At 39.1% G+C, this 27,402-nt stretch overlaps 1 protein-coding gene across 2 annotated transcripts in view; it reads left to right on the top strand.

Moving 5' to 3' along the window:
* Window positions 1-2,663: 2,663 nt before the first annotated feature.
* DENND2C (DENN domain containing 2C) overlaps window positions 2,664-27,402 on the top strand; it is an 80,124-nt gene continuing 55,385 nt past the window's right edge. For both annotated transcript variants that reach the window (XM_058538860.1, XM_058538859.1), the window contains exon 1: window positions 2,664-2,726. The gene's annotated coding sequence lies outside the window, so the exon portion shown is untranslated. The remainder of the gene's footprint in view (window positions 2,727-27,402) is intronic.

Genomic DNA, 27,402 nt, shown 5'->3' with positions numbered 1-27,402 from the left:
AATAAATAAGCCAAATAACAATATGGATGAGATTTTCATTGCAAAGTGTGGATAATAATAGTTACCAGTTACTGAGTCCCTAGTATAAGCTAAGGATTGTATTAGATATTGTTCCATTGACATTATTTCATTTAATTCTTTTCACAACTTTATCAAGTAGACATTATCTCCATTTGGGGGAAGATAAATAAACTGAGATTAGTGAAGTTAATAACCTGTACAAGGATATAGCTGGCAAGTGGTAGCAATGGGAAACTAGGTTTGTCTGACTCCAGAGTCTCCATGACTTTCAGGCAAAACAGTTATGAAGGCGACGTGAAAATACAAACAAATAACTTGTTATTGGGAGAATGCAGGCTTTTAGTTTATAGAATGAAACTTGCTTAAGTCACACAGACCGTTGAAAGTCCTTTTGACAGGATACAACTGAAGAGTGGCTTTTTAAACAGAAACAGAACAGGGGTACCCCAACACAGAAAATATGTACTTATGAGTTGTTATACTTAACGGAGATTTTATCTTACAAAAGGATTCCTAGCTTTAAGGATATAAATGACAATAAAGTTATAGTCAGCTGTAGTGGTACATGTTAAATGATTTCACTTACCAAAATAAGATACACATGTAACTTTTTAAAAACGTTACTATACTATACTATACTACTATACTATACTATATACTAAGTCTGTCACTCCAGGTCAGGTGGAATTCCAACAAGCCACTTCTACACATACATCTGTGTTGCCACCTAGTGGTTGGGCTGATACTTTATTCAACTTATTCAATAAACAATTACTGATCAAATATCTGAGTATCAGGTACTATTCTAGACAGCAAAGGTATAAAGAATAAGATTTCATTCCTACTCTCGAGTTGTTCACAGTGTGAAGTTATAAGACGAATGGATACAAATGTGAAAAAGAGCATTTTGTGATAATCTCAGGAACCAATGACGTTACAAATGGAAAAAAAAATTAAAAACAAATTCCTGCATGTTTCCACATTCTGTACAGGTAGCTCTAAGCATAGGTGTGACTCTGACAGCATGTTTGTACTAGCCTAGTGCACATCCTCTTCCTGGGTTCTCCCTGGTTTCAAACAGAAGTTGAAGTTCTGTTTGCTGAGTATTTGTAAGTCCCTTAGAGAACCTAGTTTTATTTTACCTTGGCCTCCTTGTCATCAGAATAATACAAATTGCTAAATTAAACATTCTGTTCTTAGACTTAAAAAGGCACTAACTACCATTTTGTACATCTCCATCTTACCCATGAGAGGGCAGTAGAATACATACATGTTAATTCATTTATTAATCCATAGAACCCATGCCAGATTTGGTTTCAGATTTGGTACTTGGAATTCAATCTGCCTCATTTTGCCAAATAATCTTCCTGAATGCAAAGTTTGAACTTTGCAGTAAATTTGAATTTTGAAATAAATTTCAAAACCACACTATTCTAGCCCAAAATTTCATCTTAGACAACTGTTTGGAATTGGGGGGGGGAGGCAGAAGGGGTAGTGCATAAAGATCACTCTTCAAAATTTACTATAAACAATATTCACATTTACATCCTCATTGGAGACTTGATTTTAAAAATGTCTTTTCATTACTTTTCTTTTTTTCTTCCATCATGGAAGGTAATTCCTGTTTCGTGGTCCACAGCTCATGATTTCACAACCGTTTGGGATATGGAACTTTTATTGCTTTGACTAAGTTGACCTGTGACAGTCATCTGTGTTGTGTAACCAAACACCTCTCTTTCTGGCAGTCTTCTATTTTGGTACCTCTATGTGAACAGATGTGGGAAGCGTTTGGTCACCACAGCCAACAGACTTTGGTGGGGTGGGGTGGAATGGGGCGGGACGAGGTGGGGTGGGGTGGTTAGCGAGTGCCTGGGAAACAGGCTCAACTCATCCTTGACTCGCAGCCTTAGTGAAACTGGGCTGCAGCTCGCAGTAGGCACAGCGCCACGGACACATCCGAGTATGAGAGTGTTGCAGGCCTAGTGCTTATGCGTGTGTGTCACAACAGGGTGTGGGGGCCGACCTCAGGCACTGGGAGTATCAAAGGCACTCCTGCTCTGGGATTTTAAGCCTTAGGTGTTCGGAGCGTTATTTGCCTCTGTCTACATTTCAAGTTGGCACTGTGCTGCAACTGCGAGAGAAACGTTTGCTCCTCGAGCTCAGCCAGAGAAATGGTGCTGCTCTTTTACTGGAGACACCAGACTTACTGCGCCCGGTGACAGGAGATAATTCTACGGTTTCCTTAAGTGACGTGCCATTTGGATTCCTTGATTGGGAATTTATCAACTTTCACGTAAAGTTCAGGTCCCTCGCTGTGAGGCCAGTCCGATGGCAGGCACGGCGACGGCGGTGGAGCTTTGGTTAGCGGCCTGGGCCGGACGACAGTGGCGCCGGTCGCCTGCCTGCTAGGGCCGCAGCGTCCCGGCGACCAAGGTCCTGCGCAAGGTTCTGGCCCGAATGCGGACTCGAGAGTGGGCTCCCCTCACGACAGTCCCTGGGCGGTGCCTGGGGCGGTGCCGAGCGTGAGGGGTGGGAACCGGAGCCAATAAGAACCGAGCTTGGCCGGGCCGGGGCGGGGCCTTCGGCGGAGCCTGCCGGGGCGGGAGGGAGCCAAACCCTAGTGGGACTAAGGAGACCTGGCGCCTCCGCGAAGAGGACGAGAGCGTCTCAGGCTGGCCGCTGAGGCGGCGTCGAAGCCAGGGCAGGTAGGAGCGGGCGATGCGGGGCAGGGGCTGCGGCAGGGGCTTCAGCCCCTCGCGGCGGTGGGCTTCGCCCGCTGGGCTTCGGGAGCGGGGCTGCGGGGCTCCCGGGCGCCGGCCGCAGCAGTCGGGGCGCGGGCTGGCGGAGGTGTCGGCCTCGGCCCCGCTGTCTTGGCACCTCCCCGGCATCGAGGGACGCCCGGGTGTCCCGCCCGCCGAGGCCGAGCTTTGGGAGCGCGGCTCGTCGGCCGCGGCGGTTGCAGCGGAGCCAGGCTGAGGGGCTCCTCGCGGTGAGCTCGGGGCGCCGTGGCCGTCACCCGGGCGGCGCTCGGGGCGCTCGGCCGGCCTGGGGAAGAGAGGGAGCGCCCTGCGTGCGAGACTTTCGCCAGGGTTAGCCAGAGAGTGTGAAGGTCGACAGGCTGAGACGACGGACTTTGCTTTTCAGTGTTTTGATTCTTAACAGAATCTGACAAGCACAATACTGAAAGTCGTCAAATAGGATTCTGATTTAAAAATCGGACAGTGGAACATCTAAGAGATTTTGAGTAACTAGTGTAGCAGAAGATGATTAGATTATGAGTCAGGGGCTGGAGTCTCGGCCCGGACCCACATACCAGATGCGATACCCCGGTCAAATGGACTTTTCTGGGCCTCCGTTTCCTTAGCTGTAAAACTGGGATGCTCATGCCTAGGGGCATTCTGAGGGTCAAATGAGATGAATGAGAATATTCTACAAATGTTAGGTATTGTTATCTGACTGTGCACCAGCAGCATCCATAGTCTGTGTCAGGCACATAGTAGGCACTCTGTAAACCTTTATCCTGAAGCTAGTGATTCACCTAGTGTTTTACATAAAGTTCTAAATCTATGTTTACTGTGTAAATAAGTTGTTTAAGCTCTTGTCCCACAAAATCACCATTATTTGAAGTGTGGTCTATTTTTAACTGATTAATGAATTTTTCTAGAATAGCACGTATTTTCTATACACTGTTACTGAATCGTTTACCATGAAGTTTGGTCGCAATCAGATAATCTGCGTTTTTGCTTTAGGTAAATAGTTGTAGTTTAAGTTACCTGGTAAAGTAAGCTGGGAATATTGCTTCCAATCAAGACTTTGATTTGCTTTTTTAAGATTTAAGTTCTCCAAAACAAAATTAATGTATAGCTGTATATTTTTTTATAGCCTTTATTATAGACATTTGCATTCTTTTCTATGAGTTTATGAGTGTGTGAAGGGTTTTAGGGGGGAGACTGGAAATAAAAAAGGGAGTAGCAGTTTGTAACCAGCAGACTTTTACTGAGGATTTTTGTAGGCGTGTTCTGAAGTATTTTCCCAGGCAGAAACCAGGAAATGTAGTAGTTGTGTCTCTTGGCCTTTCACTGGTTTTTTTTGTGTTAAATGTGGCAATAGATTTTTTTTAAATGTGGATATGAAGGAAGAATATTAATTTTTCTGTTGTGACAATAGGCAGGTTTTTTGAGCTGGAAATTATATTCTAAATGATCTATAGTGAGTCTTATATTATAGACAAGAATTTTAGACCACTGGATACCAAGATCAAATTAAATGGAAGAGTAGAGGGAAAGTTCCTAGTGAATATAAGTTTTATATTGCTTTAAAAGTTTTACATGTTTCAACAGTTCGGTGGAAGATCAGTGTTTTGAAACTCCTGTAAAACACCAACTTTAAACCTGTATTCTGTATATAAATTTTCCTGATTTATAACTTGTTGATCTTAAAGGTCTGAAGCCTTCCATTCACATTATTTATTGAGCACCTATTATAGTCCAAGGCACAGTTTTAACACTCACATTGTATTCATGTATGGGCAGGATATAATTCCTTCCTAGGTGAGACATTCTACCAAGTGGGCCAAAATAAGTACAGAGAAAGCTGTTTTTAAAAGCGGGTGATACCAACAACATCAACCAACATTTATTGGGACCTACTCTGAGCCAGGGAGTGTTCTAAATTCTTTATATGCATTAGCTTATTTAATCCTTACAACAGCATCATAAGGAGTGTTATCATTATGATCTCTTCATTGAGAGAGGTTGAGTAACTTGCCCATATCAAACAGCTTAGGTAGCAAAGCTGAGATTCAAACCACAGTTGGGCCCCCAAAATCCTGATCTTAACCTCTGCACTATACTGAGTTTCCGATTCTGTGAGTGAGATACAAATGAAATCCAGTGAGTGTTTAAAAGAGAATTCTGTGAAGAACTTCTTCAAAAAGAAAGAGAGATAGAAAGAAACTGGTATTGCAAGATATAGATGAAGGCAGGTCCAAGCTACAATTTAATTATACTTTGTATGTAAGAGCATTTTTTTCCCCTGGTGAATGACGTGGGATTCTTTTTGTTTCTAAGCTCTCAGTCACTCAGTTACTACAATTATGGCATTATCTTAATAATATAAAAGGTGATTATTTTTCAATAAGAAGTTTGGAATGTCTGTTCTCAGACCATAAGTTAAATGTTCGATTCAAGAAAAGAAAATGCTTCCCTGCCTTCAAGAAGCTTATAACCAGACATGTAAATAAGTGCCTATAATTCAGTGTGATAAGAGTTATAACAAGATATAGAGTTTTTTTTTTATAATTTATTTTTTATTTTTTTTATTTTTTTCCCCAAAGCCCCAGTAGATAGTTGTATGTCATAGCTGCACATCCTTCTAGTTGCTGTATGTGGGACGCGGCCTCAGCATGGCCAGAGAAGCGGTGCGTTGGTGCGCGCCTGGGATCTGAACCCGGGCCGCCAGCAGTGGAGCGTGGGCACTTAACCGCTAAGCCACAGGGCCGGCCCAAGATATAGAGTTTAATGGGAACATTAACAAAGGAAAATAATTCTATATGTGGGAGGGAGGAGGATTAGAGAGAAGATACCATATTTGAATTTGGCTTTGAAGGATGAATGGGAGTTTGCTGAGTTGGAAGAGGGAACAGAGATGTGTATGAAAATCAGCAATATTATGTGAAAGTATATGGTATGTTTGAGGAATATGCGTAGTCTGCCGTCACTAAAGGTCAGAGTGTATAGAGATGAGTGGTTGGGCGAAAGGGGATGGTACCTGGAAATAAGCTAGAAGAAGAAAATTGCAGAGCTTGGTTGCTGATCACGTTAGGATCATTGAAATTGCTAGAAATTAGATAAGCGTGGGGTTTCAGTGCCCCTCGTTTGGAATAATGAAGATTTGTCCAGTTTGGCAGAATCTTTCACTATAGAATATGGTGTTAAAGGTAGTTTTAATACTTTAAAGTACAGGATATGTTGTAAAACAACATACATATGTGAGTAAGTAGAAAGTTATGACTCAGAAAAAGAGAAAAAATAAATCTGCTGGTATCAGGTAGCGAAGAACCTGTGAATCATGCTAAGGACTTTGGTCTTGATTCTAAAGACAATGGAGAACCAGTGAAAGATTTTAAGTAATTAGGAAAGATAACATGGTGGTAGTATGGTGTGGAGGCTGGATTGGAGGGAGAGAGGCAAAAGATAGAGAGATAAGTTAGAAGGCTATTGCTATTGAAATAGTCCAGATATGAGAGGATAAAGGCCTGGAGTAGGAAAATAGTAAAAGGAGATGAAGAGGAAAAGACAGATTATGAAGATGTAGAATTTAGAGGGTTTAAGAATTGATTGGCTTTGAAGGTGAACAGAAGAGTAAACGACTTAGTTTCTTAATTTGGGAAACTGTGGGTAGAAGAACTTGTTTTATTTTTTTAATGTGCGAGGAAGATAATTGTTTCGGTTTTGAACATGTTGAGTGTGAAGTGTCTATGGAGCATTTCGGTGGAGATGTCAAGAGAGGATCCAGAGCCCAGAAGAGAGGCAAAGATTGGTGATTCAGATTTCAGAGTTAGCCAGTAAGTGGTAATTGAAGCTGTTAAGAGTAGATGAAATTGCTCAGGGAGAGCATATGGAGGTAGAAGAGTTGGCGTTGTTAGTGCTGTCAATTCGATTCCAACTCCTAGTGATCCTGTGTATGGCAGAGTGGAACCCTGTCCGGTCTTTTTGCGCCATCCTCTCTCCTTCCGGCTCTGTATGAGACAATGCTCCGCTGCTATTCGTAGGGTTTTCATGGCCAGTTTTTTCGGAGGTGTGTGACCAGGTCCTTCTTCCTAGACTTAGTCTGGAAGCTCCGCTGAAACCTGTCCAACCGGGGTGACCCTGCAGGTACTGGTGGCAAAGCTTTCAGCATCACAGCAACACACAGCTGCCACAGTATGACAGCCAACAGGTAGGTGGTGGGGTTCCCTGGCCTGGAAATGAAACTGGGCCAGCGGTGAGAGGGCTGAATCTTAACCTGTAAACCACCAGAAGAGAAGAGAGCCAAGGATAAATGATTTGCTTTGTATGAGTGGAAGGGATTACTTATTTATTTATGCTGATGTTGTCTTATAAATTGTAATTATAAAGCAATAAAATAGGTTTTAATTGAAGGTTAAACAACTTTTACATCCAAATGAATCCTGTTCTTTTAAAATTTCATTTGGAGTTGCTCATTTATTCCCAAAGTGTATTGCCCAAACTATTATTGGAGTTCCTCTTTGTAAAAAAACTTTATAGCAAATTCACGGTCACTCAAGAAAGTAATCTTCTAGCTTCGCTGTAGAATTATTTTTCCTCCTCTGTACTTTCTATTTCCACGCATATATAGCCTATTTACCTTGAATCAAAGCTATGAAAGCATATGACTATCCCCTCACTTGATCATTGCACTTGGGAGTCAGAGATAGTGCTTTTTTTAAAAAAAAAAAAAACTTTGCCTCCCATAAATTTAAATTATTAATGAATGTTTGCTGGTTGACTCATCCTGATAACTGAACTTTTTCAGTCTTGGCTCCAAATTGCTTGGCTATTTCCAAAATTCGTACTCATCTTCGAAGAATGAAGGTTTGCCACCACTAAAGAAAGAATGTATTGTGGCTTTGAAGGCATTTTCAAAAAAGGCGTTTCAAAAATATTTTCCTAATTTGTGGTATTAGAGTAGTGTATGGTCTTCTAAGGCAGGGAGTGGCAAACTTTTTCTGTAAAGTGCTAGATAGTAAATATTTTAGACTTTGTGGGCTGTAAAATCTCTGTCACAACTACTCAATTCTGCCAAAAAGAGCCATAAACAATACTTAAATGAATGAGCATAGGCTCTGTTCCAATTAAAGTTTATTTGTGGACACTAAAATTTGAATTTCATATTGTTTTTACATGTTACAAAATATTATGCTTCTTTGATTATTTTTCTAACCATTTAGAAATGTAGAAACCATTCTTTGCTCAGAGGCCATTCAAAAAGCAGGTGGCAGGCTACATTTGGCCCACAGGTAGACCATAGTCTCCTGACCCTGTCCTAAGGGATATTCTTTGAAGTACTTGGATTTGTAAGTTTAGTTAAAAAAAAAAAGTTCTTCAAAGTTATACCTCCTGCTTCTAAATTCTAATACATTTCTTAAAACATCTGAAAAATTTTTATTCTCCATTTCTCATATAGAGTAAGTGGAAAATATTCCCTTTGTTGATTTGGAACCTGAGATACAGAGAAATAGATTAACTTGTACAATGTCAGAATCAAAAATATGTTTGAATATTGTTCAGTTTTCAGTACTCCTTACTGAACCAGTAAAACAGCCATTAGTGAAAGTGGGAACATGCAAGCTGGGTGAAATACAAGACCAAAGCTGAAGCACTGTCCTGCATGGTGCCTAGATGTTTGGACAGGATGGAATCTTCTGTCTTTTTCCTCTCTGATTTGAGTGAATCGTTTGTATCCTAAGGAAAAGAAAACATGAGGTTTTTCTTCACTTCATGGGCATTATAGCAAGTTATAAGATTGAAAGATTAAGTAAATAATGGTGAGATAGGAGAAGAAAGCTTAAAGGACTTACTGTTTCACATCTAGCTATCCCAAGTGTTTCTCTTGCACCCCCTATTTTTGAGGAGGACATTTAAGATATCTTTTTCCTTTTAAATCTTAGATTCCTGGTTAGCAGCCTGAAAATAGAATTTTTAGCATTCAGTTCAGGCAGTACTAGTCCATTTATATTAGTTAAAGGTTATTATTTATGCTCCATTTTTTTAACTTAGATTTCTGACTTTCATGGTTTTCATACCAGTGATAAATGTTTACAACAGAGGACATGGAGGACAATTATTTGTTTTCCTTCAAAGTTTAAATTTATAGAAATGGCATATTTGTGGAGTTTTTCTGTGTAGATGTTAAAATTTAGGACAGATTGGAGGGGAATGTGTGTGTTTTTCTCGCTGCTACTTAAAGGAGATGTGCTTTTTTTTTTCTCTCTCTTTCTTTTTTTCCATTGGAGTTAAAAAAACAAAAAACTCCAGCTGTCTAGGATATTTTTAAATTGGTTACTTAGCAATATGAAGCATAATTTTGTATTTCAGTATTTATTTGTATTCTTTGATACTCTGATTAAATAAGAGTCTATTAAGGCTAATGATAATAGGGCCTGCTGGGAGGAAATGACACAGCCTGCTCTACAACAGTATTTACTGCAAATCCCGTTTTCATGGTCCCTACTTAAACTGTAAAGGGTAACATGGAACAAAAGAGAAACATTATGTGAATTAGAGTCATGGTCAATTTGATCATGATCATAATGCAATGGTTATCATGGCACAGTTAATTTATATTAGCATAATTCAAGATCAAGCAAAATGTAGCAGAATTTTATCTGCTCTTGGTAAAAATGGTGAGACGGAATCTAACCAAGTTTTATTTTTGAACTTTAAATGTATTCTTCAAGTGCGATATTTTTAAGAGTTCAATGCTAATTGTAATTTAAAAGCAAACTGGATCAATTTTCCCTTAAAATTTATTGTTTAATTATTAGCAGAAGAGAGCAAGAAGTAAAAAACACAGAGGCACGGTGAATAGCTACATCTGGAAATACAAAAATTTTGAGGAAATGGTGAATTGAGAAAAGTATGACTTTTAATGAAGATTATTTAAAATATTAGTTTATCAAATGTGCAAAACCTGACTAAAAAGACGGACTCTGTGTATTTGTATTAATGTTGCAAATGAAAGTTAAAAATCTTTAAAATTAAAAAGATTCTTGGAAACGTAGCATACTGGACTTTTCAGTAAGCCTTTTCAAATATTTTCAAAGAAAGAAAAAAATATAAAATTATCTCAATTTCCTTTTGATTCAAGGACCATCCTTGAGAAATGTTCATTATTGTTTTATTTGGTTGCATATCAGTGGCATAAGAGAAAAATGGCTACGTATCGCTTGAAAAAAGTATTCATCTGGAATACATGGGGGCCAGTCCAGTGGCGTATGCACTCCACTTTGGTGGCCCGGGGTTCGCAGGTTTGGATCCTGGGCACGGACCTATGCACTGCTTTTCAAGCCATGCTGTGGCAAGCGTCCCACATATACAGTAGAGGAAGATGGGCGTGGATGTTAGCCCAGGGCCAATCTTCCTCAGCAAAAAGAGGAGGATTGGCAACAGATGTTAGCTCAGGGCTAATCTTCCTCACCAAAAAAAAAAAAAAAATTGCATGGATGTTATGTTTATGGTTTTTTATGGTAAATCAGCTGAAAATTAAAAATTGCACCTTTTAGTGATGACATATGTCTATTCTGTACCATTATGGGACATTTCAACAATGCTTACAAGGTGGCTATGGTCTGATACAGATTTTATAGTCCAAATTCATGGGATCACTGATATTATAAGTTGCAAGTATGTTTGTCAAATATGGTAGCAAGGTAATTAATAAGGAGGATTTGCTTGTGTTGTTTAAATTTAACCACAAAAGGGCTGGCCCCGTAGCTTAGCGGTTAAGTGTGCGCGCTCTGCTTCTGGCGGCCCGGGTTTTAGTGTTTGGCTTCAGTTTGATAAAATACTTAAACCTGGGTACCAAATGAAAAATGAGGTTGCTAAAGGTTAATGTTTTAATGCTTTTAATAACTATTAGTGCCACTCTGCTTCTTGTCAAAATGATACAAGTTCGTTCTGGCAGGACTGAGAAGAGCTGCTAACAAAGAATTACTTGATTTAGTTAAAAACAAGAAAGAGCAACTATCCTCCTCCATTGATAATATTAAAAATATCCATTCTAACTCTGGCATAATATAAAGAGAAGTGCCAAGTAGTCATAAACACTACATCAAAAATGTGAATAAATGGGCCGGCCCCGTGGCTTAGCGGTTAGGTGCACGCGCTCCGCTGCCGGCGGCCCGGGTTAGGATCCCAGGTGCGCACTGACGCACCGCTTCTCCGGCCATGCTGAGGCCGTGTCCCACATAAAGCAACTAGAAGGATGTGCAGCTATGACATACAACTATCTACTGGGGCTTTGGGGGGAAAAATAAATAAATAAAATTATTTAAAAAAAAATAAATTTAACCACAACAGTATGAGCATATTATACAGAATTTTGAAAGTGAATTGTTGATCTTCATAAGTTAAACTGGGAAAAAATTTAAAAATAATTATTTGTAATAGAATAGCAAATATGATTAGAAAACATAGAAGAGTTATTTTAAACATTGTTTGAAGCTGCTGATAATAGTGCCTTTTTTTCCTGGAGGCTCACCCTTATGTTTTATTATTTCCTCAAAGCACCCTTCCAGCACTCAAAGAGAGGGAGGAGGAGGAGGAGAGAGAGAGACATGCAAACATACAGACAATAATCAAAGCAATACAACTGACGGTGTAGGCATCCTCCTACTTTCTTTTGAATGTCCAGGGCAGCAGGACCGCTAGTGTTGTAGAAGCTTTCCCTCCAGCAGAAACAGTAGGCTGGGCATGAGTGAGCTCACTGCCCAGCAGGCCATTGCTGGGCTCACTTCTGTCCCATTTAATCTGAGGGCTTAGAGTGCTCTTTGAATTAGTTTTATATATCGCAAAGCTTTGGTATGCATAGAAAACTCTCTGAATCTTATGGCTATATTGAAAAACATTGAAAGTTGTTAATTATATTAAAGGAGGCTTGCTGAGTAGCCAAGTTTTTAAAATATTTTATTCAGAGCTCATCATTCGTATTTACCAGGTCCCAGCAGAGTTTGATAGTTGTTCAGAGATAAAAGAGCTAAGCAGACTGTGTGAATCTAAAATTTTTCTAGTTGACAGGCATTCTCATTTGGCAGGTATTTTCCAGTATTTTGAGTAACAAAATTTGCGTGTTTAACTGATATTTTTGGCAATTTGTAAACTAAATTTGAAGCTATATGTCTAAGGGTTCCAAAAGACATTGTTATGGCAAGTAAGACTTTTGCTCTAGCCACATATCTTTCAAACATTGTTGCTACATCTGGAAGAGAGCATTATCAATGAAGAAAATTTGAACAAAATAAAATGTAGAGATATTGTAAAATCTCATTTCTCTGTCTCTAAACTTTTAATTATTATTTCCCTGAAGATGAATTTGAAACATTAAAGAAAAACATTTGGCTAAAAGATCCATTTGCTCTGCAATAATAATTGAGTTTGATGTGTATTCCAAGAAGAAAATGAATTCTTGTAGCTTAGTTTTTCATTTACTCTGGAGAATGATTACATGGCATTGCTTATCATCATTTTGTATTAAGACCAAAGAATTTCCATTGCTAAGTAGAAAGAGTGTAGTACTATTTTTACCATTTACAACAACTTATTGTTTCAACCAGGATTTTCAACCCTGACCCAACTTAAAGCAAAAGAATACAAGACTGTATAGTGAATGTGATAAGTACATAGTACTGTCCTTGTGTTTTCCAGACTGGAATTAATTTATGAACAGGAAAGTTTCCCCATTGCATTAGATTGACTCTTTTCTAATATTAATTTTTATATATTATTAATCTTGGAATTTTAAATGTATTTAAATACTGAGAAAATAATATTTTCTCTAAATATTAAATAATAATATTTAACATTAATATTTAATAAATAATAACTATTTTAATTATTAAATAATTTATTTACTAATCAAATAAATAATTAAATTACTGATTAAATATTTTGATGATTGAATTAAATAAACTTTTGGAATTTTAAATGTATTTAAATAATGAGAAAATAATATTTTTCTCTTAATATTAAATATTAAATAATATTTAACTTTATGTTTTACTTTATTATGTGTAGTGAGGGTAATTATTGTTTTGTGAAACTTCTGTTTCAGTTGTGTGTGTGTGTGTGTGTGTATGTATTATGATATCAAATGTATTTCTTACCATGAGTTTTGGTCAAAAGAGTTTATGAAATACTGGCCTGTAGAGCAAAAGAAAGAGGATTTGATTCAATGGGCAGTCCTTCTCTCTCACTAAGCTGGCTCAAGATCTTTAGGGATTGTGTGTGTGTCTGTGTATTCTATAAAACCATAGCAACATATACTTCTGCTGTTAATGCCCTTACATGATCCCTCTTAGATTTTCCATTCCTCTCCAGAAAAATTATAATTGCTCATTCTGTCTCCTCCCGTATTGATTTTATGCGTCCCTACTTTTCTTGTGTTTATTGCTTCCCTCAAACCCAGTTTCTACCCACAAACACGCGTCTCCTTCACCTAGTGCCCTAGACTTCAGTTTTGCCTTCATCATCTCATGAAGTTCCTTGGCTCTACTAATCTTCCATTTTGCACAACAAGAAGCAAGGCATTCCCCCTGACTAAAGATAATTACTAGGGGCCGGCCCGTGGCTTAGCGGTTAAGTGCACACACTCCGCTACTGGTGGCCCGGGTTCGGATCCCGGGCGCGCACCGACACACCGTTTCTCCGGCCATGCTGAGGCCGCATCCCACATACAGCAACTAGAAGGATGTGCATCTATGACACACAGCTGTCTACTGGGGCTTTGGGGGCAAAAAAAAAAAAAAAAGAGGAGGATTGGCAATAGATGTTAGGTCAGAGCCAGTCTTCCTCAGCAAAAAGAGGAGGATTAGCATGGATGTTAGCTCAGGGCTGATCTTCCTCAAATAAAAAAAAAAAAAAAGACCATTACTAGTTTTCCTATCTTTGGCCCCAGTTTGTTCACTCTTTTGCCCAGCTTTAGGAGGGAGAAGAAGAATCATGTAGGCCAGACCCTCTATGGATCATGCTATCCAACTGCAACTGAGTGTCCTCCCACTAGTCTATTAACTACCCAGCTTGTTATTGAGCAGCTCTTAAAGATTTTAGCCTCAAGTAGCCAGGCTTTTTCTCTAAATCTTAACATGGTAATTTTTATTTTCATAGATTAAGGTTATATGGTATGAGCAAGCTTAACTGATTTGGTCTTCGTTATACACGTATCTTCACATCTTTCTTCCAATGCCAGTGAGAACTGCCATCCTTCTCAGACTACTAACACCTCTTTCCTCCATGAGACCTAACTTTCTCCTGTCTCTCCCAAGTATTTATTATATCCTCCGTTATTTTTTTTGCTGCAGTTTAAAGAAATATATAGATTTTTTCCAACTTTAAAACATTGTATTTGAAGTTGCTTCCCCTTTTTGTTTTTATTGTTCTCACTGACTTTAAAATAAATGTTGTATTCATACTCGCTCCATTTCCTCACTAATTTTCTCTCTAAGCTTTAGCTGTTATCTGTCCTTACCATCCTTTTGACACCCTTTATTTAATGCCCTATTGCCAAATACAAAGACCCTTTCTTATCCTTTCTCCTATGTATATGACGCTGATCTGCCTCTTTCTTTTCTTTTTAGGACATTTTCCTCCCATGATATCTGTGATCCACGTTTTCCTGGTTCCGTTACCTCTCACTAGTCTTTTTTCTACTCTTTATCTGATTTTCTCTTTTCTTCTCATCTACAGTCCCTAATCATGATTAATGTTCTCAAAGATTTAGTCTGTAACTCTTTGCTTATTAAAAACTCTCCCCTTAGGGAACCTGTGTATTCTTCCTTCTTTTTTCTCCACAGTGCCTATTTTAAACCTTCTTTACTCTCCTTAAACCTTTGGCATTTCTATCTCTCACTTTATTCTCAGTGGACAATTGCACCTTTTATTTCAGAGAGAAAATGAAAGCCATCAGAGGGGAAGTGCATTAGTGTATGGCTTCTAAACCTCCAAATTTACCTGCATCCTTATCTTTCTTTCTTCATTACCTCTGTTCCAATGGAAGAGCTGTCCCTCTTCCTGTCAAATGCTAATCCCTACAGCTCCAGTTGGACGCCTGTGCCCTCTCTTCCCTCTTGGGGTTTGCTCTCTACCCTTATTTCGTCTTTCTTCTCTACTGACTCCTTTTCACCAGTGTTTAAACAAGCTTAGTTCTTTTCTATCTTAAAAAAAAAGCTTTCCTGCACCCCGTGTTTCTGTCCAGCTACCACTCTGTTGTCCCCTTGCCTACCTGGGTAAACTCTTTGAAAGGGTTGTCTACAGTTGCGTTTCCATTCTTTTTTTCCCATCCACTTCTCAGTTCACCGGGATCTCTGTTCAGCCTCCTCCTTGCCACTGAACCTGTTCTTGCCCCGATCCTAATAACCAGTAGACCCTCAAGTCTTCACCTCATTTGACCTTTTGACAGTGCGTCTGTCACTATTGACCATTCTTTTCTGTTTGAAAGATTCTCTTCCTTTAGCTTCTATGATTCTGCACACTTCTGGTATTTTCTCTCATCTTTTATCTACTTTTATGACTTAAATTATCATCTATGATAGAAGAGGACTGACGCAGAATGTCCTAGAACTGACCTGTTTTGGATTAGTAATGCTTTTGGAATTTATAAAGCTTAATTCCAACAGAGCATGATGATCTATAAAAGTTATTTTAAAAAATAAAGTATGATTATATAGTAGTAAAGGATGTGTGGTATAGTATGGTGAGAAATAAATGAGTCTGTAAGGTTTACATGGAAACCAAAATGAGATGCCGCCACATACTAGAATGGCTAAAGTTAAAAAGACTAACAGTCCAGGTGGTGGTGAGACTGAGGAGTGGCCAGAACTCATATATTGCTGGTGAGAGTGTAAATTGGTACAACCACTTGTGAAAACTCTTTGGCAGTGTCTATTAAACATATATGTACCCTTGGGCCGGCCGCGTGGCTTAGCGGTTAAGTGCGTGCGCTCCGCTACTGGCGGCCCGGGTTCAGATCCTGGACGCACACCGACGCATCGCTTCTCCGGCCATGCTGAGGCTGCGTCCCACATACAGCAACTAGAAGGATGTGCAACTATGACATACAATTATCTACTGGGACTCTGGGGGAAAAAAAAGGAGGAGGATTGGCAATAGATGTTAGCTCAGAGCCGGTTTTCCTCAGCAAAAAGAGGAGGGTTGGCATGGATGTTAGGTCAGGGCTGATCTTCCTCACACACACACACAAAAAAATATGTGTACCCTATAACCCAGCAAGTCTACTCCTACATAACACGCAACAGAAGTGGTAATGTATATCAACAACACATACAAGAATGTTTACAACAGCTTTCTTCATAATAGCCAAAACCTGGAAACAATCCACGTATCTATCAACAGGAGAATGGATAAATAAGTGTTGGTGTTTCCGTTAGATGGAGTAATACTCAGCAATAAAAAAGAAAAAAACTGCTATATACAACATGAGTGAATCTTACAGATATTATTATGCACAAAAGAAACTATCCATAAAAGAATAAAAACTGTATGATTTTGTTTAAATGAGGTTCAAGAACAGGCAAAACTAATCCACGGATAGAAGTTAGAATGGTGCTTCCCTCTGAGGGAATGGTTGTTGATCAGGAAGGGACATGAGGCACCTTCTGTACTGGGTAGTGGTTACACAAGTGTATTTATATGTAATAGTTCTTTGAGCTGTACACTCAGGATTAGTGGACTTTATATGCTTTGTGTATGTTACACTAGAAAAGGAAAAAATTTATGAATCTTATAAAACTCTTGGCACATAATAAGTGCTTCATAAATATTGCTATTGTTCTGTTTGTCAGGCTTGCCACTTAGTTTGTTCTTTTGGTCAATGCCTTCTCATCAGTCAAATCTCGTTTAATCATAAACTACCTTTAATTATATATAAATGTATAATTTTCTAATGCAACACAGAATAAGTAGTGAGAGATACATAGACTGCTTTCAGATTATGGCTCTGCCACTTAACCGTTTGACTCTGCACCTCTGTTTTCTGTCTGCAAATGGGGATAATAATATCTGCCTGCAGCAGAGACTTTTTGCCTACTCAAATATCCATTCTCCTAAATAGTAGAACTCAATTTTTTAGCTGGGCACATTGCAGGATAAAAGGATGAAAGATTGTATTTCCCACCTCACATGCATCTAGTACATGTGACTAAGTCCTGGTCAGTGAGCTATAAGCAAAAGTGCTATATGGGACTTCCAGCAATACTGCTTAAATAGAGCTGCCTTTTTTCCTTTCTACTTCCTGGAATGTGGATGTAATAGCTGGAGCTCCAACAGCTAGTATGCACTACGAAGTGATCTTGAAAATAGAAGCCATGTGTTGAGGATGGCATAGTTGGAGGACCTGATGACACCTTAGGCTGACTACTTCCTCTCTCTTTTTTTTTTTTTATGAGGCGATCAGCCCTGTGCTAACATCTGCCAATCCTCCTCTTTTTTTGCTGAGGAAGACTGGCCCTGGGCTAACATCCGCGCCCATCTTCCTCCACTTTATATGGGACGCTGCCACAGCATGGCTTACGAAGCAGTTCGGATCCCACCGGGATCCGAACCGGTGGACGCCGGGCCGCCGCAGCGGAGCGCGTGTGCTTAACTGCTTGCGCCACCGGGCTGGCCCCATTTCTCTCTCTTTTTTTTTTTTTTGTGAGGAGATCAGCCCTGTGCTAACATCCGCCAATCCTCCTCTTTTTTTTTTTTGCTGAGGAAGACGGCCCTGGGCTAACATCTGTGCCCATCTTCCTCCACTTTATATGGGACGCTGCCACAGCATGGCCTGCCAAGCAGTGCGTCGGTGCGCGCCCGGGATCCAAACCAGCGAACCCCGGGCCGCCGCAGCAGAGCGCGCGCACTTAACCGCTTGCGCCACCGGGCTGGCCCCTCTCTCTTTTTTTTAAGTAGCAAAGAAACAAACATCTGTTTATTTAACAAACATTGGTTAAGCTGCTGCTATTTTCAATTTTTCAGTTACCTGTACCTAAACTTAATCTTAATTGATAAGCTACCCCAAAGAGGTGCTATGAGAATTGAGAAAATGTGATTGAAGTGACTGGAACGTACTAGGTATTTAATAAAGCTTACCTACTGGTATTGCTATTTTAATGCTCACAATGCCTTATATGAAGTGGGTGCTTAGAAAGTATTTGATGAATATTTTAAAAATTATCTTTTTTGTGTGTGTGTGTGAGGAAGATAAGCCCCAAGCTAACATCCGTGCCAATCCTCCTCTTTTTGCTGAGGAAGACTGGCCCTGGGCTAACATCTGTGCCCATCTTCCTCCACTTTATATGGGACGCCGCCACAGCATGGCCTGACAAGCGGTGCATCGGTGTGCGCCAGGGATCCGAATTCGGGCCGCCAGCAGTGGAGCACGAGCACTTAACTGCTATGCCACGAGGCTGGCCCCTTAACTAATCTTTTTATGAAACAAATGCTATACAGCTGATTTATATTTGATTTAATTTAATTTAATTATTTTATTTTTTTGAGGAAAATTAGGCCTGAGCTAACATCTGTTGCCAATCCCCCTCTTTTTAGCTGAGGAAGATTGGCCCTGGGCTAACATTCGTGCCCATCTTCTTCTACTTTATATGGGATGCCACCACAGCGTGGCTTGACAAGTGGTGCATTGGTCTGTGCCCGGGATCCGAACCTGCAAACCGTGGGCGTCCGAAGCAGAGTGGGCAGATTTAACTGCTACACCACCGGGTCAGCCCCAGTATATTTAATTTTAAAAATTAGAAAATATAGCCGTCCTCATTAGTATAGTGGTGAGTATCCCCGCCTGTCACGCGGGAGACCGGGGTTCGATTCCCCGACGGGGAGGCAAGACGCCCTCTTGGGCCGGCCCCGTGGCTTAGCGGTTAAGTGCGTGTACTCCGATGCTGGCGGCCCGGGTTCGGATCCCAGGCGCACACCGACGCACCGCTTCTCCAGCCACGCTGAGGCCGCGTCCCACATACAGCAACTAGAAGAATGTGCAACTATGACATACAACTATCTACTGGGGCTTTGGGGGAAAAAAAATAAATAAAAAATAAAAATTATATAAAAAAAAAAAAAGAAAATATAGATAAACCAAAAGAAAACTCAACCATGGTTCTATCATCCAGAGGTAATCACTGTTAACATTTTGGTTTCTATCCATATTACTTTTAAATTCCTATTTATTTATTCATACAGATTTTTAAATTAACTTATACTACACAGTCTTTTGTAACATTCTTCTTTTACTTAATAAATCTTGAACATGTTATAACTTAATATTTCAGTGCATGAATTTACCACAATGCACTTAATAATAGTCCCCTATTGGAAATTTATTTTCAATTTACAATATTCTAAATCTACTCATATATATAGCTTTGTGAATTTGACCAATTATTTCCTTAGGGTAAATTATTGGAAGTGATATTTCTGCATTATCATGTGTGTTCATTTTTTTACAATAGCATTTATTAGAGTTTTATTTAAGATAGAAAAATATAAAGAATTTAAAAGACTCATTAATCCACCATCCAGATAGGTCCTATTTAAGATTAAAAAACAGCAAAAAATACACATAACTCTGGTAAAAAAAAAAGTTCAAGCATTGTAAAAAGTTATAAAATGAAGAGTAAAAACTTGCTCCCCTACCCCCAAGTCCTTATCACTGATCCCATTTTTGACAATTTGTTGTGTCTCCACCATAATTCAATAAGAAGGGTCCATAAAATTCAATCTTATAAAAACATCGAGTCATATTATTACAAGGATCATTTTAAAATATTTTAAAAATGTGATCTGATTGTATAAAAAGTATCAACATGAAGATAATGAAACTTTTACTGACACAACCGACCACATACTGAACTGAGAAAGTCCAAATGATCATAAGATGACCACTTCCTAACCACCCCCTTTCTCCACTTTGAGGAAAATAAAAAGTCTAGCCCTTCCCCCCCATTTCAGAAAGGAGGGCTGGACAGAGAGAAGACGAGTCGGTTGTGGAAATCCAAATTCACATTATTGCAAGATGTGTGTATATATGTGTGTAGGTGGGTAAGTATATAGATATATGTATATCCTTTTAAAAAAATCTATAGAAAAGGAATTGTACTAAAGAAATTGTTTTTCCACTTTTTCCCCACTTTTATTTTGGACATCTTTCCATATCTGCATACAAATCTCTACCTCATTATTTTTAATACATAATATTCAGTCAGGGTACTCTGATTGAGTAGTTTGTGTATTACACATAGGCACCCAGCTGAGGGGCTGACATCCAGCACAAGGTCCATTTGTCAATACTCTGTGCCAGTCTGCCCCAGCTCCTCACCTCACTCTGGCTCTGATAACCTACACCAGGCCACCCATCAGCCTGACTACCCCCTCATTCTGCTCAGGCACTAACATCCCATGCTGGGCTACCCCTCTCTGGGGCCACCCTCTTTACCCTGTTTGGGCCCTCGCAGCCCTCCTACAAAGATGCTCTGCTGGGGCTGACCCCGTGGTGTAGCGATTAAGCGTGCACTCCACTGCTGGCGGCCCAGGTTCGGATCCCGGTCACAACCGAGGCACCGCTTGTCAGGCCATGCTGTGGCAGCGTCCCATATAAAGTAGAGGAAGATGGGCACAGATGTTAGCCCACGGCCAGTCTTCCTCAGCAAAAAAAAGAGGAAGGTTGGCATGGATGTTAGCTCAGGGCTGATCTTCCTCACACACACACACAAAAATGACAGGGAAGAAATATATGAAAATATGCCAGTGATTATGCTGGAGATGGTAGGCTTGTAGCTGTTTTTCCCCCATTTTCTCTATTTCCAGAATTTCTAAAAAGTAGTATTATTACATTATGACTTTTAAAACTTTTTAAAAATTGCCTCTTGTTAGTTTCTGGAAATTTTTGTTAATCTTTGAACATTATAGGAAGTAAGAATTTTGCTGCATTTATTTTCCAGTGCCTTGCTAAGAAGAACTTAGTCAAGTTTGAGTTTCCAATTTAAAACTAGGTTACTTTAAAGTTATTTTGAAGCTATTTGTAAAATTTAAAAGTTCTTGGCCGGCCCCATGGCTTAGCCGTTAAGTGCGCACGCTCTGCTACTGGCGGCCCGGGTTCGGATCCGGGCGCGCACCGTCGCACCGCTTCTCTGGCCACGCTGAGGCCGCGTCCCACATACAGCAACTAGAAGGATGTGCAGCTATGACATACAACTATCTACTGGGGCTTTGGGGAAAAAAGGAGGAGGATTGGCAATAGGTGTTAGCTCAGAGCCGGTCTTCCTCAGCAAAAAGAGGAGGGTTGGCACGGATGTTAGCTCAGGGCTGATCTTCCTCACAAAAAAAAATAAAATAAAATAAAAGTTCTAATTTGGGACAACTATTTCTTACTTCAAGGAGGTTTAAAAAGGATAATTAGATCCAAAAAGATTAAGATAAACTTCATTTAATTATATGGATAGTTACTAACATTGCATTAATGTAATGAAATTCTAAAGTTTCATGTTGTTAAAGTTAATTTTATATATAATTTTCCACATTGTGGCATTTTGTGAAACTTCCTCTTCTGCTGAAACATTTAATTTGACTGTTGTACCTAAGCAGTCTTTTTTTTTAAGCAGTCTTTAAAATTTAGCTATGAGCCAGCACTTTTTATCTTCCCAGGCGGGAGTCCCTGTGTCCCTCCTGCTTCAGGATATATCTTACGCACTCTGAGTGGTTATCTTGAGGTTCCAGTTCCTTGGCTTGAGGTGGGCAGGAAGTACCTCCCCCTTTTCCCTTAGGAGACAGGGAAACATACACCACCTAGTTTCTTTAAAGACATCCTCTCTATTGTCCCTTGTAATCCTTAAAATTCACAAATTATAATTCTCATAGAGTCTTGACAAGGGTAATGAACTGGTGTCAGCAGAGCTAGTTTTTGGCCGCCCTACTTTATAAGCTCTGCATTTCTTTTAGAAGACGGGGTGATTTGACTCCTATTGTTTTGATCTTGGCCTTTGAGGCCCCTGCTGAGACTCAGAGGACAGGAAAAGTTGCGTTTGACATCCTGTTATATTGGCTGATATTATTGTTATGTCTACCCACAAACAAGTAATACATACTGGTTAAATGCAGAAGCTTTGGAGTAAAGCAGAACTAAGTTTGTGTTACCTTGGGTAACTTACTTAACCGGTTCAGTCTCAGCTTCCTCATCCACAAAATGAGGGTAATTAATAATAACTATCTGTCAGAGCTGTGAGAATTAAATTCAGTACTGAAAGTAGGTCCTAAGCATAAGGCTTGGCACATGTAAGCACTTTATAAATAATAATAATTATTATTTAAAATATCACATTACTATACAAACATACCTCTTCTGCACCTCCTGGGTTTTGTCTCTTTACATTTTATTTGCTGAAAGTATTTGTATAGTGGAAATTAGGTTCTACTGATGATCAGAAATATGTAAGACCTGAATTAGTCTGAGAGGACTGGTTTGACCTCAGTCATGCTTTTAGATGACATTAAGTACTTTCCTGTTAACTTACAGCCTTCTTTATGGGAGAGGAACAATGGTTTGGATAATGAACCATATCATTAGGTTATTTGGAAAATACCTTTTAAAACTTTGGAGTTATATATTTTTCTTTTTTTTTGGTGTCTTTCTAAATCTATTTTTCTTAGGTAAATTTAGTTGAATATCTTTAAAATGCTGGTATTTGGTAACAGATTACTTTATAGTCTAACTACATTATACTAGTCTTTTATTCATTATTATTATTATTACGTTTCAGTCCAAGAATGTGATTTAATCAGTGTGCTAATTAGCATATATATTATAACAGGGGTTCTACTATAAGAAAATTCGTTTGCATTCCTTTCACAAACATTACCTCATAGCAGGAAGAGGTGGTTTAGAAACTAACTCAATGGGATTGGCCCCGTGGCCTAGTGGTTAAGTTCAGCACTCTCCGCTTCAGTGACCCAGGTTCACTTCGTGGGCTCGGACCTATACCACTCGTCAGTGGCCATGCTGTGGCGGTGACCCACATACAAAATAGAGGAAGATTGGCACGCATGTTAGCTCAGGGCGAATCTTCCTCAAGCAAAAAGAGAAGATTTGGTGCCAGATGTTAGCTCAGGGCGAATCTTCCTCAGCAAAAAAAAAAAAAAGAAAGAAAGAAAGAAACCAACTGAGTGGCTTGACAAACTGGCAGAATATTAGAGATTTCAACAGTGTGGGTTATCATCTTGTAGATCAACATTCATAATCTAATTTTGACTTTTAGCATGCACACTTTACAAATTAAACTGTTTTCATCCTCTTTAGCCAAAACAATATTTTATGTCTCTGTTTTGCTATGTCTGTGTTTCATCCATGAATGAAACATTTTTGTACATTTCACATCAAAAATAGAATGTACATCCCAAAAAAATGTCTAGGTTTATGAGGAGACGCATAGGATAAGCCAGGAGTTGCTGGGGGCTTGGTCCCTATAATCCTAATGTAGGAATCAGATACAGATTTTTAGCACACAAAGCGCTCTTGGTGTTACTGCACGAAAGTGGGCTTCTCCTACCCAATGAACGTTAAAAAAGCCAATTGTTAGGGCTTCAGCTTTTGGGAAAAGAAAACAGCTCTATCGCTAGATCAATCTGCAAGGAGACACGAGGCATGTGCTCTTAGATCTGTCTCCCCAGTCCAGGGCTTGGGGCAAAATTTATTGGATGAAGGGCAGGGCGGCCTGAAGAGTGGAGATAGATGATTGGAGGTGAGGAGAAGTGAGATAATTGATGATCTGCACAAACGTAGTCAAGCTTCATGCCTCTTCATAGGATGCATGTTCACAAAATGGTAGTGTTAGTATGATCTCAGGATGGAATTTTCAGCCTCTTGACATCAAAAAGCTCACTTACCGAGCAGTTGAGCAGGCCCAGTTGATGAGTTGGTGGTCTCAACTAGCCTGAACTGGACAAGGAGGGGACTCTCAGTTCCGAAAGACAACTCTTAATTACTCTGTTGATAAGATGGGATCAGTTGAACTGGTCCTAGTAGGCCCGTGGTTACATTGGCTCCTGTGAATCCACTTTCCAACTCTATATTGGTCTCTATGCTCCAAAGTAACTCTTTGGAAATCAGAATTATCTCCTGAATTCTAAGAGGTATGGTTAGCTGAAGAGCCTGTGGCCACATTCCTAGGGATTTTGAATTTTTCTATAAATCTTGATTTAAACTTGGCTAACTTCATGATGAAAGAAGCTAGTTTGGGAAGTTAGTTCTTTTCCTACTTTATTTAAGGCCTATTTTCCCAGTGGCCCTTATAGCCTCTTAGGACTGGTACATTTCTGGATGTGGTACAATTTACAGTAACCATACCTAGCTTGTCTCTAAACTGGATTATTAGCTGGAACGCTAGATTAAGGTCCAGATGCTGCAGAAGCACACCTACTGTTGCGATTTCTAGCCTCCTTGATGTTTAGACTGAGGAACGATTTTCCCAAATCACATTCTTCTTTCCTCCTCCCTGTAGTGCATATCTCCCCTTCTTCTCTAGGCTTCTTGTTTGTTTCCCTGTCATTCAGGAAAGCCTAAGGACTATATTAGGAATATATATTATTGACTATATATTAGTCAAATGTAAATGACCTCTGTAGGCAAGTACTTCACACCTTTCAAAAAATAGTTCTTGATGACTATAGTTAATGATACTGTTGCTAAGAGAGTAGATCTTATCTCACTACAAAAACAAATTATAGTTATGTGAGGTGATGAATGTGTTAACTAACCTTATTGTGGCAAGCATTTCACAGTATATATGTGTATCACATCATCACATTGTATACCTTAAACTTACACAATGTTATATGTCAATTATATCTCAATAAAGCTGCAGGGAAAAATAGTTCTTGCTTCTTCTGAGTACTCCTATTTGAGTCTCAAAGGAAAGTGTTTACATTTTGTACTCATAGAACTTTTGGCCACCTGTTACTTTAGCAGACCGTGAATATTCTCCATTTACCTTTGTAAAATGGGGAACAGTAAAGTTAATGCATGTGTAAGTTGGAATACTTTACTTACTCTGTACTCATGGTCTCCTGGGGATACACAAGATGATACATTAGGACGTGAAACGAGCATTAGAAGTGTTAATAATATTCGTTTTCACCTAAAAAACAATAAATTAAGCTTTACTGAATTTACAGTTAATATACAGACTGACACTGGTGCCTTCACTTTTGTCAGATTTCACCTAAGGAATTAATCCCAAAGGGAAAGTGGTCATTCCCCAACAAAAAGGAGTTGACAGTGACATCCTCGCTTGTCTGCTCACTTTTGGTTATTGCAACGCATAACGGTTTTATGTGTCATGCTTATATGTGTCTGAGTAGGTGGCTTTACAAATTATATTTTAAATAATAGAATCATTACAGTCCTTTGAAAATAAGATGAGCAATAGCCATTAGAATATTTTGTATCTCATAGTAGTTCTCTAGTTTGTTGGGGAAGTATTTTAAAAAGTTGCCAAACTCAAAATAAATCACACAATTTTTCTTTACTTAAAGAAAAGTTCCCAAATTGTTGTTTTTCCATAATGACAAGTGGTTATTGACAGAAAATTTTAAAAATATAAACACATTCAATACGTCCTTCAAGGTAAAAGTCATGTTTTAATAATGAAAGAGAAATCAACTGTTTTTCTAAAGAAACTCATGATTTACAGAGAGAATTTGATATTTGGGGATGTTTCTATTGCTATTTGTTGTTGCTCAAAACAAAGTATGTGTATCCTCCATAAAACTCTCATACTGCGCACTTAGAACTCTTGGAAACAATTTTCTAGTCTGTTTTAAAATCTTTCAAAGTAGTTTCAGTGGATTTTTGATTCATATGTTAAAAATTTAAATGATGTAACACTGTCCAGTTAGTTTGCAAGTATAGTTGATAGATATTGGAGAAGTTGGAAATATATTAGTCAAATTTCAACAAAAACCTTTGCTTAATTGGTGAATGGAACCAATGACAAATGAGGATTTTTTATTCAGTCAGTTAAGCTCTTCTTTCTCTATGTATTGTGCTGAGTTATCTTTTTCAATTACTGTGGCCCTTTGTATTAGTCAGCTCAGGCTGCCATAACAAAGTACCACAGACTGAATGGCTTAAACAACAGAAATTTATTTTCTCACACTTTTGGAGGCTAAAAGTCTGAGATCAAGGTGTTAGCAGGGTTGGTTTCTTCTGAGGCCTCTCTCCTTGGCTTTATAGATGGCTGTGTTCTCCCTGTGTCTTCACATGGTCTTTCCTCTGTATCTGTGTCCAAATTTCCTTTTCTTAAAAAGACACCAGTCATATTGGATTAGGGCTCACCCTAGTGACCTCATTTTAACTTAATTACCTTTTTAAAGACTCTCTCTCCAAATAATCATATTCTGAGGTTCTAGGGGTTAGGACTTCAACATATGAATTTTGGGGGGGGACACAATTCAGCCCATAACACCCTTAGAACCAAGTATTGAAATAAACTGAATTTAGAACTAGATCTTTCAGTTGCTGTTTCAAGAAAAAAAAATCATGTTTAATCATATTGCTCTCACTTAAAGTATTTGTAATTAATAATATTTTAGTGAGAGTGAAATGATTGTTTTACCCTCCTTTTATTTATTTGTTTATTTGCTGAGGAAGATTCATCCTGAGCTCTCATCTGTTGCCAGTCTTCCTCTATTTTGTATGTGGGTCGCTGCCCCAGCACGGCCACGAGTGGTGTAGGTCCGTGCCTGGGAACTGAACCCAGGCTGCCAAAGTGGAGCGTGCCGAACTTAACCACTACACCACCGGGGCTAGCCCCTACCCTCCTTTTACATATCTAATTTTTAACAAAATTAATAAAGTAAAATGATTTTTTAAAAAATCTCATGCTTTTAAACTTTTTATTTTTGTGTGCTTTATAGTATGTGTGATATTATTATAGTTGTATATGTCTATAATTTATAAATACACACAAATCAATATTTTTTCTTTATAGGAGTTTGGAATCAAAGTTTGGAGGCCCCTGTCTTAGATATTTCCCCTTATCAAAATGTCTTTCAGGGGCCGGCCCGGTGGCGCAAGCGGTTAGGTGCGCGCGCTCCGCTGCGGCGGCCCGGGGTTCGCTGGTTTGGATCCCGGGCGCGCACCGACGCACTGCTTGGCAAGCCATGCTGTGGCGGCGTCCCATATAAAGTGGAGGAAGATGGGCACAGATGTTAGCCCAGGGCCGTCTTCCTCAGCAAAAAAAGAGGAGGATTGGCGGATGTTAGCACAGGGCTGATCTCCTCACAAAAAAAAAAAAAAAAAAAAAAAAAAAAAAAATGTCTTTCTATCCTGAAGGTAGTGTGTTTTCTGCTATTAATAAGAGCAAGGGTTTGGGAGTCAAATTCTGGTTTTCCCACTTATGCTAATGTATATTGACCTTAAAAAGTTATCTGATCTTGCTAAGCCTCAGTTTTCTTATCTAAAAAATGAAGATATCTTCCTCTAAGGATGGTGGTGAGGATTAAATGAGATTATGCATGCAGTGCCTGACAAATAGTAAATAAACAAAAAAAGTCCATTTTGTGGTACTTATTGTCATTTAAATAAGTTGTTTTGGTGTTATTCATTTAT

Source organism: Diceros bicornis, chromosome 4, assembly GCF_020826845.1.
Source record: "Diceros bicornis minor isolate mBicDic1 chromosome 4, mDicBic1.mat.cur, whole genome shotgun sequence".
Lineage (NCBI taxonomy): Eukaryota > Metazoa > Chordata > Mammalia > Perissodactyla > Rhinocerotidae > Diceros > Diceros bicornis.
The sequence above is the reverse complement of the archived record's forward strand: the minus strand, read 5'-3'. Positions and strand labels throughout refer to the sequence as shown.